Source organism: Sphaerodactylus townsendi, linkage group LG01, assembly GCF_021028975.2.
Source record: "Sphaerodactylus townsendi isolate TG3544 linkage group LG01, MPM_Stown_v2.3, whole genome shotgun sequence".
Lineage (NCBI taxonomy): Eukaryota > Metazoa > Chordata > Lepidosauria > Squamata > Sphaerodactylidae > Sphaerodactylus > Sphaerodactylus townsendi.
The window spans coordinates 189,834,129-189,850,599 of record NC_059425.1 but is presented as its reverse complement, the minus strand read 5'-3'; the positions used below and the strand labels follow the sequence as shown (position 1 = coordinate 189,850,599).

The 16,471-nt window shown below is 47.4% G+C and overlaps 1 protein-coding gene across 1 annotated transcript in view; it reads left to right on the top strand.

The window, feature by feature from the left end:
* The first annotated feature begins 8,973 nt into the window (after nt 1-8,973).
* OPN5 (opsin 5) overlaps nt 8,974-16,471 on the top strand; it is a 32,655-nt gene continuing 25,157 nt past the window's right edge. The window contains exon 1 of the mRNA XM_048501994.1: nt 8,974-9,105. The gene's annotated coding sequence lies outside the window, so the exon portion shown is untranslated. The remainder of the gene's footprint in view (nt 9,106-16,471) is intronic.

The window sequence follows — 16,471 nt, the reverse complement described above, 5'->3', positions numbered from 1 at the left end:
TTATTTATTATATTTAAAATCTTTATGGTCTGTCCTTCTAGCAGAATTGAAGGCAGAACTCAAGGGGAAGAATCAAAATATTTAAAATATTTTTTAAATTCATTTGCACAAACATTAAATATATACAAACCTTAAAATATAAAGTTCTAAAGCAGCAGTCCCCAACTCCTGCCAATGTGTTTCCTGGAACTAACTTTCTTTTCAAGGGTAAAATCTGATGGGTTTTTGGAGACTGAATACAAGAAAATGTGGGTCCCTGGCTGCCAGCTGAGCTAACCAGGGGCAATTGTTGCTGTTGGGTGCTCTCAGCAAACTCGTGGTGGGCACAGCAACTGTATCTCTATGCTTGGCAAACGTATGGATGGCGAGGCAGCAGGCCATCCAATTTCTTTGGACCCTAAAACCAAATTGCATCTCTTCCCTGAAGTATGAGCCCACTTGGTCTTCTTCCTGCCTTGTGGCCACCATGTTGGGATTGGTCCCACCCCACCCCTATAGCAGTCATTTTGTAGCAACACAATATTATCCTTTCAACCCATTTCAAATGTGTACCTGCAGGCTCAACAAGGTAAAGCTGTCTCCTGCCCTCAAGCAGTTCAATGTTTCACCTTCATCAACAATTTACAGTGCAATTCAAAGGGGGGGGGGGTAGTGCATGGATGTGGTGAGAGGGCTTTGCCAATGTGGGTGCACAAGCTAATCTAGTTTCCCAGATAAGCCTCCACAGCTCAAGTGGCAGAACGGGGAATCAAACCCGGTTCTCCAGATTAGAGTGCACCAGCTCTTAACCACTACGTCACTGCTGCCAAGACTTACATATTTGCAGAAGTTGCAAGGCAGGGTTGTTTTCCTAGCATAAAACTTGAAAATTCTGTAATCAAAAAAGCCAAGCTCCTAGCGCTGAGAATCTTTTTGGTATAATCCAGAATTATAGTGAATATGCTGCCACAGGAGGTGGTGATGGCCACTAACCTGGATAGCTTTAAAAGGGGCTTGGACAGATTTATGGAGGAGAAGTCGATGTATGGCTAGCAATCTTGATCCTCCTTGATCTCAGATTGCAAATGCCTTAGCAGACCAGGTGCTCAGGAGCAGCAGCAGCAGAAGGCCATTGCTTTCACATCCTGCAGGTGAGCTCCCAAAGGCACCTGGTGGGCCACTGCGAGTAGCAGAGAGCTGGACTAGATGGACTGATAGATAGATAGTCTGATCCAGCAGGCTCCTTCTTATGTTCTTACGTTCTTAAAGTCTTTTTTAAAATTGACTGTAGGGCACAATTGACGCCTTTTTCCCCACTGAAGCTCAACGTCTCCTTCTTTCCTTTTGTGTTCAGCCAAATCATACCTTGAATTTTTCCTTTGGGCATTTTGAGATTCTATAGAGAATTCAATATTGCTAATGTGAGATTTGTGGAAATAGATGCAGCTCTTTTGTGCAAAGATAAACCCTTGCAAAGTTTTGTCAAAGGCTTTCATGGCCAGATTCAATTGGCTGCTGTGGGTTTTCCAGGCTGTGTGGCCGTGGTCTACCAGAACAAGATCCACCAGACCACAGCCACACAGCCCGAAAAACCCACAACAACCTTGCAAAGTTATTGTCACTTAACACCAGTTGGCAGCAGAAGCCGCACGTCAACTGCTGGCATGGAGTGCACCCAAAAGTTAGAGCTACTCTGTGACCTTGATAGATTACTTCTGCTGGTTGAAGGTCAAACACTCCTTGCATTCACACATTCTTATTTTGCACCAGTTACTGGAGGTGCAAATGTAGTGGAAGCTGGCATTTGTTACCATTGAGCAGTTTTCCTTCCCATGACACTGACCATTAGGCCAAAGGGGTTTGGGAAAAAGTGACAGTGATTATCACCACTCCTCTGGGATTTTTTGGCTTTAAGAAACCTGTGAAAGACCCTCGCAAGCCGACGGCCCTTTGCGGAGAAGTGTGGAAAGGAATATTCCCTAAGAGGCCCTTCTCTTTCTCACTATTGAAGAAAACAGACCACAGCGTTCCCAAAAGTTGCAGAGACTGAAACGCGGAGCAAGAAAAACTGTGGAGCCCGGTTCCCACCTTAGGAGGGGTAGGGGTGCATCTTGGGGAGGGTTGCTTGCAGTGCGTCTCCAGCCCCCAGAGTGGTCACACGGCTATCACCCTTGGTTCTCCACAGCCAACATGTCCCAAAGGTGCACCGAGGAAGGCCCAGCACACCCACATGTCAGAGTTGAAAACCAAGCCTGCATTTTTCCTGAGCAAGTTCTCCTACTTGCCCATTCTTTTGTCCATTTTAGACTCCTTAGTGCTTCTCTGCCTTTCGAAGAAGCAAATGCCTGACGGGTCTTTCTCAGAAACAAGGGTGCCTTTTGGGCCCAGTTGCAGACAGCAAGATTGGTGGGTAAGTTGTTTGCTAGAGAGATCAAACCCCTCAAAGACACACCTGCCGAGAACGTGCAGTTTCAGAAGTCCACTGGAAGCCTGATCCACGCTGTCTTATCCAGGGCATGTGCAGCAGATGCAGAACTCGTAGCTGAGGGGCTTTATTCTGAGGCAGTGGGGTGCCATCAGCGGTGGTTTTGAACAGGGTATAAGTACTGATTCCAAAATTAGTGCAGCCCTCCTCCAGAGGGTGGGGTTGGGAACCATGCAGAGCAGCCCCAACCACCTGCGGCAGCCAAGGGCTCAGTTAGGTGATTACCTTCTCTCCACATGTGATTGTTCTCCAGCCCGGACTGGGGGATCCGCGTGGGGTTTTGGTAATTGCTTGTTAATCTGTCTGTTGCTGACTCAACTCGGCTTGGAATGAGCAAGCAAAGTTCTGTGAATCTCTTGGAAGCGGGAGGGAGGGGGCGGATCACTCCTAGCACTGCCCATCCTTCTGCTCTCAGAGGAAGGACCGGATCCGCTCCTCCACAACACGCTGAAAGGCTATGCCACTAGATCCCTGAGACAAAATTGCCCTCAAGGAGCCTAGCAGCTCCACTTTGGAGTGGTGTTAATAATACTCTGCTAGGTAGGACAGGACCTAAGAATCCCAACCCAGTTTCCAGTTATGACCCACTAGCACAGTGATGGCAAACCTTTTTGAGACCAAGTGCCCAAACTGTAATCCAAAACCCACTTATTTATTGCAAAGTGCCAACACGGCAATTTAACCTGAATACTGAGGTTTTAGTTTAGAAAAAATGGTTGGCTCCGAGGCGTGCGTTACTCAGGAGTAAGCTTGGTGGTAGTCGGTGGCTTTGCTTTGAAGCAACCGTGCATCTCTAGGATGAATCATGACCCTAGGAGGGTTTACTCAGAAGCAAGGCCCATTGCCAGCAACCGAGCTTACTCCCAGGTAAAGGATCGCGCTTTGTTCTTTGCATGAAAATCAGTGGGGTTTAACAGCACTTAACAAGATTACCTACACTGCTTCCCCAAAACAAGGTCTTAGGTTGAATGCTAATAATCGATCCCAGCGGCCCAGGCCAGCCTAGATGGGGGGGGGGGCACTCTGTTTGCATGTGCCCACAGAGAGGGCTCTGAGTGCCACCTCTGGCACCCGTGCCATAGGTTCGCCACCCCTGCACTAGCAGATGAGCCCTGGTAGCTGTGAGTAGCAGGACTCAAAGAAGTTCTGGTTCCTGGTTCTCCCCAGCCCCAGGGAAGACCTCTTGAAAAAATCCGCCCAGCTGATCTCCAAGGTAACTGGCTTAACCTTTCCGGTTCTCAGTCCACATCAACCCCGCCTCATAGTCCCCTATTTAACTTCTGTTTACTGGCACTTCTCACAGTTTATAGTGAACTCATGGACACTCCATGAGTTGATTTTTCTTCAGGTGTTCATTAAGCAATTTTCAATTTTCAGCCCAAGGTATAATGTAAATCCCACATTTATCCAGCACTGGTCCCTGCAAACTGGCTGGTTCTTTTTCTGCCAATAAGTACCTGCTGAAGGGAGGAAGGGAGGGCTGGCATGAAAGTGAAGGGGAGGGAGGGAGGGAGGGAGGGGAGAAAGGGAGAGGGTGGCATGCAAGGGAAGGGATGGAGGGGGAGGGGGCTGGCAGCTGGACATGGCCCACCCACCCTAGAAGAGAGATGGGGAGAGGAGATAGGGGGAGGGGTGGCATGCAAGGGGAGGGGAGGGAGAGGGAGGGAGGGGTATGTGCAGCCCAAGGTATTATGTAAACCCCACATTTATCCAGGCACTGGTCCCTGAATACTGGCTGGTTATTTTTCTGCAAATAAGTACCTGCTGAATTGATGTGCCTTCACTATGACAGGTGAACAGGGCTAGAGACAGAGGTCCCCAATGGTCACCATGGTTGCAGTGGTTGCAGCCACCATGTCCCCCCTCAAACTCTGCTCCAGACTGAACATTCCCAAGTCCCTCGGCCTTTCCCCCTTGGGCTTGGTCTCCAGGCCCCCAATCATCCTCATCACTCCAGGTGAGGCCTGACCCCTTCCGCACATGCAGAATAATGCACTTTCAATCCACTTTCAATGCACTTGGCAGCTGGATTTTACTGTGCGGAATAGCAAAATCCACTTGCAGACAATTGTGAAAGTGGATTGAAAGTGCATTATTCTGCACGTGCGGAAGGGGCCTAAGGCAGTGTGTCTGGTGGGACTATGACATCTTGCAATTTGGATGCTATGCCTCTGTTGATACACCCTAAGATTGCATTGGCTGCTCATATTTCACTTGTCCATCCATACCCCAAGATCTTGTTCACACACACTGCTACTCAATTGTAGTGTATCCCATATCCAGTATGTATGTTCCTCACTAGGAAGGAACTTGCACAACTTGCTGCCCTGGATTCTTCCCAGGGACCATAGTGGCCAATCCTGCCTTATGAGAAGGGTTAGAGAACAGGTGGAAGAGTGGGAAGGAAGCAGGGAAAGTAGAGAGAAGGATAAATTGAGCAGCAGGAGGGGAGAAAAAGGTTCTGGACGCATGAGGGAGAATCGGGGAGCAGCTTCTGAAAAGAGGAGAATAGAGAACCAAGGACTGTGTGAGTCACGGAGAGACGGTGGGAGTTTGGTGGGTGGGTAATTGGGACAGCATGAAGCAGGGAAGGGAGAAGAGTCATTGGGCTTCTGGGGAGAGGGAAAGAAAGGGATGGGGGGCAGGAAATGGGATACCTGCAGTGGTGGGATTCAGCCGGTTCGCACCACTTCGGCAGAACCGGTTGTTAAAATAGTGCTTATAAACAACCAGTTGTTAAATTAGTTGAATCCCACCACTGGATACCTGTCACTAATTATTACAGAGCCTCTGCTTCTGTGCTCCTACTCCATCACTAAAACCAAAATTACATACAACATGGCAAGGAAACAGGGACCCAGTGAGATGTTGCATCCAGCCCTGTGGGTCGTTTCAGATGTGCTTGATGCGTTTTTCTTTCAGTGGTAGAAAAAACCTCTCCTTCCCACTCGATCTGTCAGATTAAATTGCTTTGAGAGACTCCCTTTAGTTCCAGAGGTAGGAGGATGTCATTCAGCTGACAAGTGGCCATAAATGTTTTCTCTGTAGGTGTGAAAGGGGTCTGATTGGATCTTATTAGCAAAAGCAGACCTCCTAGGTCATGTTTTGCTGAACCATTAATAAACTGAAGATTTTCTTGCATTTTTGTTTTGCCTTGATAAGCAATTAATGTTATTTGCACCACCTTTGATGCAATTAATCACATTGGGAAGCTTTGCTTTAGATGAAAATAAAATGGAGAAAAAACTAGCATATGCATCTTGCTAATAGTTACTTCAGGGGTAGTCATGTTTGTTGATGTGAAAATACAGTGAAAACCGGTAGCATTTCTGCCATCTATTAAATTTAATTAATTCATCATCATCATCATCTCACAGTGTTCGGCCCACTAAGGAAGATCAGCTTCCAAAATCCTTCTATCTTCAACAGAAGAAATGGATCTCCCAGTTAAATATGTATCATTGTATTCGATTTATATCATCAGACACCCTGTACAATGAGGTTAGCTTTATATTAGAACTCACAAAGACTTCACAAAAGCGCTGGTGGGTGGCATTCTTCCTGTGGTTGTGAACTGCCCAGGAGATTTGTTTCCTTCCGGATCATCTTTAAATCAGAAGACTGATTTCTTCTGTTAAATTTGACTTACAAGAAAGAACTTCTGGAGGTACCTGAATAAAGAATTTCAAATGGTTTTGGAGGTTTGGATACTTTATTGTAGTGACTGTGACACATTTTTACTCAATGCAGAACTTATAATAAGTGGACTCTGTGATGCAAAACTGCAGTGGCGTACTGGACCTAAATGACTGCCTCCCTGCACCCCCAAGCCCAAATTACCGGAGCCAGCAGGAAGACTGGGGGAGGGCGGGGCTCAGGGGGTGGCTCAGACAGGCACCATGGCGGCAAGCCAGTTCCGGGGCCGGCCTGCGCTACAGCCCCCGCCCCAGCCCCCGCCCCAGCCTCCCTGCAGGCCAGCTCCTGCCCTCCCCAGGACCTGTAGGGAGGCAAGGGGGCAGGACTTAGCGGCGTGTCCTGGGGACATGGGATACCACATGTCCCATTAGCAGTACGCCACTACAGTACTGTGATGGTTTACTGACTACGACACAATGTGGGATTGATTTCTGCTGTATGTGCATTATGGCGCCTTGCAATTTTGGTCACTATTTTGCACTTTATTATTTATTAAAACACTGTTCACCATTACCTAGTATTATCGAAGGCTTTCATGGCAGGATTCAACTGGTTTGGTGGGTTTTCTGGGCTGTATGGCTGTGGTCTGGTAGATCTTGTTCCTGATGTTTCGCCTGCATCTGTGGCTGGCATCTTCAGAGGTGTATCACAGAGAGAAGTCTGTTACACACTGTGTCATTTCCCTTCTCACTAGATACAGTGTGTAACAGACTTCCCTCTGTGATACACCTCTGAAGATGCCAGCCACAGATGCAGGAACAAGATGCACCAGAGCATGGTCACACAGCCCGGAAAACCCACCACAACCAATTACCTAGTATATTTGCGTGAGCAGCTTTTGTTACTGCTGTTGCTTGGGTAACAATAAGTGATTTCAGCTCAGCAACGTAATGAGGCGCAGGAAGCCGGCGTTCTTCAAAGCAAAGGATTTTATTTGGAGGTGATGGTCACAGCTCAGGCAGGAGAATCGCGCCTTGCAAACAAGCGCAAGAACTTTTATTCACAAACATCAAAGGGGGCAAGGGAGCAGGTAGAAAGGGGAGGTAAGGGGGCAAGTCCCTTACCAAACACCAATAAGAAAACAACAATACAAAAAGAAGGTACAATTACAACTTTTGAATGGGATTATGAAATCCCGCTGTCAAACGTCTTCCTGCGAGATCTCGCAATGGTACTGAAGGGATAGCAAAGTCCACTCAGAAAATCTAGGTGGGCTCATTACCGCACCCAGCTATCTCCTTTATCAGATGGCTGTTTCCTTCAGTTATGTCCTGAGGCTCCCGCACCTCGTCTCTGTAACAAAGGGGAGTTTAAATTGTCCAATGACTGGAATCTTCAATCTTCCAACGGCTGGAACCTCTGGGTGCTGCTACCCTGTTTCCCCGAAAATAAGACATCCTCTGAAAATAAGATGTAGTAGAGGTTTTGCTGAAGTGCTAAATATAAAGCATCCCCCAAAAATAAGACGTAGCAAAGTTTTTGTTTGGAAGCATGCCCGTCAAACAGAACACCAGAGTATGCAGCTGTGGAGCGGAAAAATAAGATATCCCCTGAAAATAAGACATAGCGCATCTTGGGGAGCAAAAATCAATATAAGACACTGTCTTATTTTTGGGGAAACACAGTATCAGTTTTAATTAGCAAAACCAAAGAGGGTCTTTTGTCTTTGCTAAGAAGTCGGTTAGGTGTTGGTCCAAGCTGCATTCCAGGGTCCAAGCTGCATTCCTTGTCCCTTAATATCAGCCTCTTCAGGCTACTGCTCTTACTGACAAACACAAAAATCAAATGACATTTCTAAACTTGAACATTAGGGAAAACAACACAGTACAAGCACATAAAGAATCTCCTAAATTAACAATAACAAAATCTTAAACTAACTGGAGAACCTAGTCACACTAAAATCCTGAACAGTGGGCAAATCATAAATTCAGCTCTAAAGGGGCTTTCATTACATCTAACGAGGGCAAAGGCAAAAGTGAAACCATATAACATTGGCACAAGCACATGTTTACATTCTTTACGAACCTCATGGAGGCTTCTGAACTACACAAGTCTCTACGTCCTGACATGGGACCAGTGTAGCCATGTAACTTGACTTCAAGAAAATATTTTGGCTATTTTCCTGGGCGGTGACACTTTGATATAAAAGTTTACTTTCTTATCTAGTGTACAGTACACCGTGTCAGTTTTGTGTGTGTGTGTGGGGGGTAGTTTTACAATTGTGTGTGTGTGTGTGTGTGTGTGTGTGTGTGTGTGTGTGTGTGTGTGTGTGTGTGTGTGTGTGAGTGAATGAATGAATGAATGAATGAATGAATATGTATATATATATATATGAATTAATGAATATATATATGAATTAATAGCATCAGGGAGCAAAATAAATCTTGGGGATTGTGAGTGTAAAGTGAAAATCTTCTTAGAAATCTTCCTTCCTGTAAATGGAGACTTTGATTTTTAGAGAAAGTTAAACAAGGGTATTTACTGGCAAAACACAATTTACAGGACTGGAAATAATCTCTACTCCAGCCTCCAGCCGGTGGTTTCTGGTTTTATTATTGCTTCACAATATATTCTTAATTCCTGTGATGGGTTGGTTGCCTCTTTCTGTCACAGACCTCTTCTCTCAAATGTGTCATTTGTTCGTCAGTCTGCAGACAGAAGGAGGTCCCCAAGAGTTGGATCCTCTAAATGAAAAAGCTGCATGTGATAAAACACCAAGCTATGACACAGGAGAGGGAGGGACGGAGGAAAACAGGGACAAGCAAATGGCCAACGGCACATGGTGTAGAGCTCAACATCTGAGGAAGCCCTGAAGTAGCACCCTCCTTTTGTATTTCCTGTAGTCTTTGGTGGCTGAGGTAAACCCTTTTCTGGATATTCTGTTCAGGAACAGACACTGCAAGCAGAACTTTGGAGGGAGCAATTGCCAGGTACTCAAGACCAAGGTACTTTCAGATTCTTGATCCCTTCCTCTCATTTGAACATTGTGCTCGGATTATAAATATGTAGAATTTCTGAGCTAGGAATATGTGGGTGTTGTCGGTTAGCGGCTTTAGACGTGTCCTGTTGAGTCACTCTTTCCACCTTAATTTAAGGAGGAATTTTCACAAACTTACTGTCCTGGACCAGGTAGAGCTTTTATTTGAAAAGGTGATTCCAAGCTGTAAGACTTCCAAAAGAGTTATGGGTCCTGTTTGGTTTCTTAACGTGTTTTAGATTTGTGCAATAGGATTAATGATTCCCACTGAGTAAAATGTCATAAATAACCCACGTGGAGAGTCAGACGAGGATCTGGGCAACCCAGGTTTGAATCCTCACTTTGCCATGGCAGCTTGCTCCGTGACTGTGGGCTAGTCGCATACTGTCAGCCTAGCCTACCTTGCAGGGTAGTTGTGTGGATAAAATGGAGGACAAGAGAGAACATCAGCTGGTTTGGGTCCCTGTGGGGGGGGAATGGAGTGGTATAAATAGACAAACAAATAAATAGAAGGCACTTCTTGTTGTCAGTACATAATTTGAAAGACTGGATAAAATCTAGTCACAGTCCCCCTCATTTCAGCCAGAGAAATTTGAGTATATTCATAACTAAATCTGCTCTGCTCACTAGAACTTTATATCATTTTCTACAGATAGTTTTCTTATGCTTCAAAATACTAAAACTAAGTGACTGTGTGACCAACGGAAGCAGAGCTCTTCCCATTTCATTCAGAGGGGTTCATGCCCAGGAGACTATTTGAAAAAAGATTTCAGTCTGTGTTTCCTTGACCATGTTATGATTCAGAGAACTTGAATATTTCTTCCAGCGTGGTGCAGTGGTTAGAGACAGAGTGGTGAGAGCCAGCATGGTGTAGTTTTAAGAGTAGGTGGGTTCTAATCTGGAGAACTGGGGTTGATTCCCCACTCCTCCATCTGAGTGGCAGAGGCTTCTCTGGTGAACCAGATTAGCTTTTGTACTCCAACACATGCCTGGTGGGTGACCTTGGGCTAGTTACAGTTGTCTCAGAACTCTCTCAGCCCCACCTGCCTCACAAGGTGTCTGTTGCGGGGAGAGGAAGGGAAAGGAGCTTGAAAGCCACCTTGAGTCTCCTTGCAGGAGAGAAAGGCGGGATATAAATCCAAACTCCTCCTCCTCCTCCTTAGAATCAGATGAGAACGGGTTTCAAAAAGAAGAATCAGATCCAGGACTCCAGCAGCACTTTAAATGATATAAAAATTATAAAGTTATGCTTGTTGCAAAAACACAGTTGAGAAATATTCATAGCTGGAAACACATTGTGCGGTTGCACTTGGGAAATCAGTGACTGGGTGCTACTGAAACCGCTGTGTTTGCTATTTTGCAAGAACCAGCAGATGTTTGCTTCTGAGGGCAGGGTCAACAGTAGGTACTGACCTACTGAAGTATACAGGGATGGTTCACCCAACGAGTTAGGCTTTTGCTTTTTGCTGATTATGCTTACTAAACAGAATTTATATGTAGCACCATACATAACCAAGTCAAATGATGCTGATTGTATTGTGCTGATTGTATTAATGACAATGTACCTAAAAATGTATTTGCTGATTGTGCTAATCATGTTAAAGGTTAAGATTGTGAGCCTGCGTGGACAGCCAGCCAGGATTGGCCAGAAGTGGTCAGGAGGGTCTGTTCAGAAATGTCTCAAAATGAGCTGTACTGCGATGCAGACTTCAGAGAGTTGGTACCACGGTGCTGCTCTCTCCATGTCTGCAGACATGATAATAAACCTAGCTTGCTATTAGGCATCCTTGTGTGGAGTTTTTAATGGGTAAAAACTTCCATATCGCTAACACTAACAAGATTTTATCCCACATTTGAATCTACTGGACCCCACTTTGTCTGACGCTTGGGGAGGAGGAGGGGAGGGTGTCCTTATCTGACAGACGTTTATAGATGCTCTGTACCCCCAGGGCTTCCCTATAAGTCAGCAGTTCTCAACCTGTGTGTTGCGACCCCTTTGGGGATCAAATGACCTTTCCAAAGGGGTCGCCTAAGACAATCAGAAAACAGTCTTTTAATATTTTCTAGATACCAATTTTATGGTTAGGGGTCAACACAACATGAGGAACTGTATTAAAGGGTTGCAGCATTAGGAAGGTTGAGAACCACTGCTATAAGTGATGCCAGAACAGCTCTTAGGGTCTTTCATCTCTCCTGGGAAAACTGGGCTTAAAGGCAATATGGCAATGGGGTGACACCCCCCCTCCTCCCCAGATAGGTTGCTAAGCCTGAGTTGGGAAATCTCCAGAGTTTGTTGGGAATGGATTCCAGGAAGGTTGAGTTTGGGGCAATGAGGTATAGTATAATGCCAGAGTCTACCTTCTAAAGCAGCCACTTTCTTCAGGGGAATTGATCTCTAGAACGTGAAGAAGAAGAAGAAGAAGAAGAAGAAGAAGAAGAAGAAGAAGAAGAAGAAGAAGAAGAAGAAGAAGAAGAAGAAGAAGAGGAGGAGGAGGAGGAGGAGGAGGAGGAGGAGGAGGAGGAGGAGGAGGAGGAGGAGGAGGAGGAGGAGGAGGAGGAGGAGTTTGGATTTATATCCCCCTTTCTCTGTCAGGACCATGCCTGTCAGTATCTTGATGTCTTGCTGTGTGTGATTTGCAATTGTTTTCCTGTTTCCCTCTTCCCTTCCTAGCAATCTCCTGCTAGCAATCTCTTGGTGCCAGCCCATCTTCAAAGAGGTGTGAAAGGTTCCCAGGTCCTTTGTAGTAGAAACTGTAGTGGACATTTGGTGTGGGGGGATTTAAAAGATATAAGTCCTGGATCTGAGCTCTCTAGCTCAGATCCTGCTATACATTGTTACTCTTCGCATCACCTGGAATAAACTGCTTTTGGACTTTCCTACAGTCTCTGTTATTTCCACGTTCGAGAGTCTGACATCTCTCCTGCAGGAGACTCAAAGGGGCTTACAATCTCCTTGTCCTTCCCCCCTCACAACAAACACCCTGTGAGGTGAGTGGGGCTGAGAGAGCTCCAAAAAGTTGTGACTCGCCCAAGGTCACCCAGCTGGCGTGTGTGGGAGTGCACACTGAATTCCCCAGATCTGAATTCCCCAGATAAGCCTCCACAGCTGAAGCGGCAGAGCGGGGAATCAAACCCGGTTCCTCCAGATTAGAATGTACCTGCTCTTAACCACTACGCCACTTCTGCTCCTTTATGTGTAGGAGTGGGGGAACAAAGCTAGTTCACTAGATTAGAGTCCACCATTTATTTAGAGGAGTGGGGAATCTCCAGACTAGAGTCCACCTGCTCTTAACCACTACGCCACACTGGCCACCAAAGAGTTTGGATTTATACACTACTTTTGTCAACTGCAAGGAGTCTCAAAGCAGCTTACGATCACCTTTCCTTCTCACCACTGGCGTACTTGACCAGAGACATGGGGTACCCCTTGTGCCCGGGCGCATCAATTTTAGATCACGTGGGGGGCGCCAAAACATCCTTCTACACAGGGAAGGATTGAGCAAGCCCTAGAAAGCAGGCACTGAAGCAGCCGACTGCTCCCAGTGCCTGTCGTAGCCCCGCCCACTCTGTACGGTGGCCTGGAGTGACCAGGGGGTGGGGGAGAAATCCCACTGGGCTCCCAGGAGCAGGACTGGGGAGCTCCGCCTCCCCTCCCTCTGATCCAGTGTGCCTTATTCGCCTTAAATTAAGTGTGCCATTACTCAGAAGCCTTCTCCCCGGCAGCCGGGCGCCGGCAGGCACAGGAAACGGCAAGCTGAGCGGGGAGCCCAGCAGCAGCAGCAGAACTGAGGATGATGCTGACGTTTGTTGGGTAAACCTTCAGATGGGGGGTGACTTGTGAGAGATTTACATGCTTAAAAGTTAATTCCCCTTGCACTGGCATGGAGATGTTTCTCAGGCTAGCAGTCTACCTCTCAGGGTTGGTGTCAGGACACAATTAGGAAATTAGTGGGGAGAGAGCCATGTATGTTTTGTTGGGGGTGGGGGGTGTTTTGTGAGCTGATGCAAAAAAATCATTGTTTGGTCATCGTGAAGGAGGGTGGCCACCTATGCCAGGGCGGGGTGGGCGGGGTGGGCGGGGCGCCAAGCTCAGGGTTTTCCCCGGGCTCCAGTTTGCTTGACACGCCTCTGCTTCTCACAACAAACACCTTTTTAAAATAATTTTTATTGTATCATTTGAATTTTACAGTTCATAGTAATTTCCTTCTTCATACATTTTCAGACAATACTTTCCCCCCCCTTTTCTCCCTCCCCCATTTCTTTTTTTCATAGTTTTGTCACACAAACAGCAGTAAGTTCATTCTCTGTAGCCTCTTCTCCCATATTTCTTCATTAACTCGAGCTTCTTTCATTGAGTCCACGTATATTGTAACGAACTTGCCCCACCCTGAAGGGCTGGCGTACAGCGGGCCAAAGGGAGAAGGCCTTAGCAACAGCCAGAAGAAGAGAAAAGGGCTCCACAAGTAGAGAACCGACCTGATTGGTGGAGAAAGGTCCAGTAACGTTTACCAAAAGCTAGGGGGAGCCAGTGGGCTTACAGCACGGAGAGTGGAGTTCAGTGCTAATCGGAGGAGAGTCTGTCAGAGAGCAGAGCAGAGTTGGGCAGTCTGTCAGCTCAGACAGAGAAGGATTTTGACTCAAGCTGAGGAAGCTCGAGGGAGTGTGTGGAAGGCCCTGAGTCTTGGTGGGGTGTGAACCGCCGCTCAGGTGCCTGGCAGCTAGCCTGCCCAGACATAGTCTGTCCGTCCCCTGTTCTAAACCCAGTCACCAGAAGTCCAGTCCGAAAGGGGGCGTTTTAGGCCTGAGTAGGGGACTGAGAGGGTAGGTGGCTAGTGTGTGCCAGTCCTACCAGACTTAGACTTGGGGTATAGGAACGAGAAAGGGGTGTGTGGAACAGAGACCATTTATTATCTGTGAAGTAACATCTCAAGAAATAAGTTTTCCTTCTGTAACCGACAAGCTTTTGAAACCTCTCAAATCACCCGAGAAGCCTCTTTCAAGCCATAAATAAACATTTTTCAGTTTTGTTCATTTTAAATCTGTTCCAGTGTTTCTTTCTGTCTGTGTCTGTGTTCCCCAGTCAGGGTGGTGTCCCTTTTACGTTACATATATCATCCATATCTTCAAAATTTCATTCTGTTTATCTTGCCACATCTTATTTTTGGTTTGTTTGTTTGTTTGTTTGTTTGTTTATTAGATTTTTTATACCGCCCTATCCCAGAGGGGCTCCGGGCGGTGTACAACAATAAACATAATATAACATAAAATGGCTAAATCTTTAAAAGCAGCAATAAAACAGTAAAAGCTAGATCTCATAAATACAATATAAAAATACTAGCATAAAAATAAAGGGCGTCCAGCAGCTCCATATTCAAAATCCTCTTCCCAAGAGGGAGGAATGGTAGGTCCCATTGAATGACAAACGGCCCAGATGTAGAGGGCCATGAAAGGGGGAGGGGGGAAGGGGGCACCATCAGCAGCCCTTTTCCTCCAAAGGCCCGGCGGAACAGCTCCGTCTTACAGGCCCTGCGGAACTCACCAAGGTCCCGCAGGGCTCGGACAGTTGGAGGAAGAGCATTCCACCAGGCCGGGGCCAGAGCAGAAAAGGCCCTGGCCCGTGTGGAGGCCAGCCGCATCACTGAGGGGCCAGGGGCCACTAGTAGGTTGGCCTCAACTGATCGAAGAGGCCGTACAGGGACATATGGGGTGATGCGGTCTCGAAGATACGATGGTCCCAGGCCGCGTAAGGCCTTAAAGGTCAACACCAACACCTTGAAGATGATCCAGAACTGTACTGGGAGCCAATGCAGCTGACACAGAACAGGCTGGATGTGTTCCCAGGTGGCGCTGCCTGCGAGCAAATGCGCCGCCGCATGCTGCACCAGTTTTAGTCTCCGGATCAAACGCAAGGGAAGGCCCGCGTAGAGTGAGTTACAATAGTCTAATCTGGAGATGACCGTTGCATGGATCACTGTGGCTAGATCCGCTTGGGAGAGGAAGGGGGCCAGCCGCCGGGCCTGGCGAAGATGGAAAAAGGCAACCCGGGTTATATGGTCCACCTGGGTCTTCATTAAGAGAGACTAATCCAGGTGGACCCCCAGGCTGCGCACGGAGGGGGTCGGCGCCAATATGGCCCCCTCCCACACCGGCGGCTGAAAAGTCCCGCCCCCCCTTTGTGGCCAAGCCAGAGGATCTCCGTCTTCGATGGATTCAGTTTTAACCTGCTCTGTCACAACCAACCAGCAACCGCCTCCATACAATGCTGTAGAGCCGCAGGGGCAGTGGCTGCTCCCCCCTCCATCAACAGAATGAGCTGAGTGTCATCTGCATATTGATGACAAATCAGCCCAAAACTCCGTACCAGCTGAGCAAGGGGTCGCATATAGATGTTAAATAACAGAGGGGATAATAACGCCCCCTGGGGTACACCGCACTGAAGTGGGCACTTCCGGGAGGCCTGATCCCCACACCTCACTTGCTGATTCCGGCCCCGGAGAAACGAGACAATCCATTGAAGGACAGTGCCCCGTACTCCGGAGGCGGCCAGGTGGTGGGTCAAAAGGTCATGGTCGACCACATCAAACGCTGCGGTAAGGTCTAGCAATACCAGCAGCGCCGATCCGCCTTGGTCAAGCTGAATACGGAGTGTGTCTGTGACGGCGACAAGAACAGTCTCCATCCCATGCCCAGCACGGAAGCCGGACTGGAAGGGGTCGAAAGCCGATGTGTCATCCAGGAAACCTTGAAGCTTCTCCAACACCACTCTCTCAATTACCTTCCCCAGAAATGAAAGATTCGAGACGGGGAGGTAATTGGCCAGATCCCTTGGATCTAATGATGGTTTTTTTAAGAGTGGGTGGACCACTGCCTCCTTCAACCCATCCGGGAAGACTCCTTGCTCAAGGGAGCCATTGATTATACTCAACAGATGGGGTCGTAACTCCGCCCGGCAGGTTTTCACAAGCCAGGACGGGCACAGATCCAGAGGACAGGTAGTAGGTCTAACAGCAGCTAAGGTTCTGTCGACAGTGGCTTCAGAGAGCAGGGAAAACTGGGCCAAACAAGGGCCTGAAGACGGCAAGGGAGTCTCCAGTTCACTAATTGTAGCCAACGTGGATGGAAGGTCATGGCGGAGCGACGCGACCTTGTCCACAAAAAAGCTCATAAATGCCTCACAGCTCATACTCAATTGAGGATTTGAGGAACTCTCCGATAAGGAGGTCAATGACCGAATTATACGAAACAATTGTGCTGGGCGGGAGCTAGTGGATGTGAGAGAGGAGGAGAAGAAGACCCTCTTCGCCTCCTTCGTCGCCATCTCATAGGCTTTCATA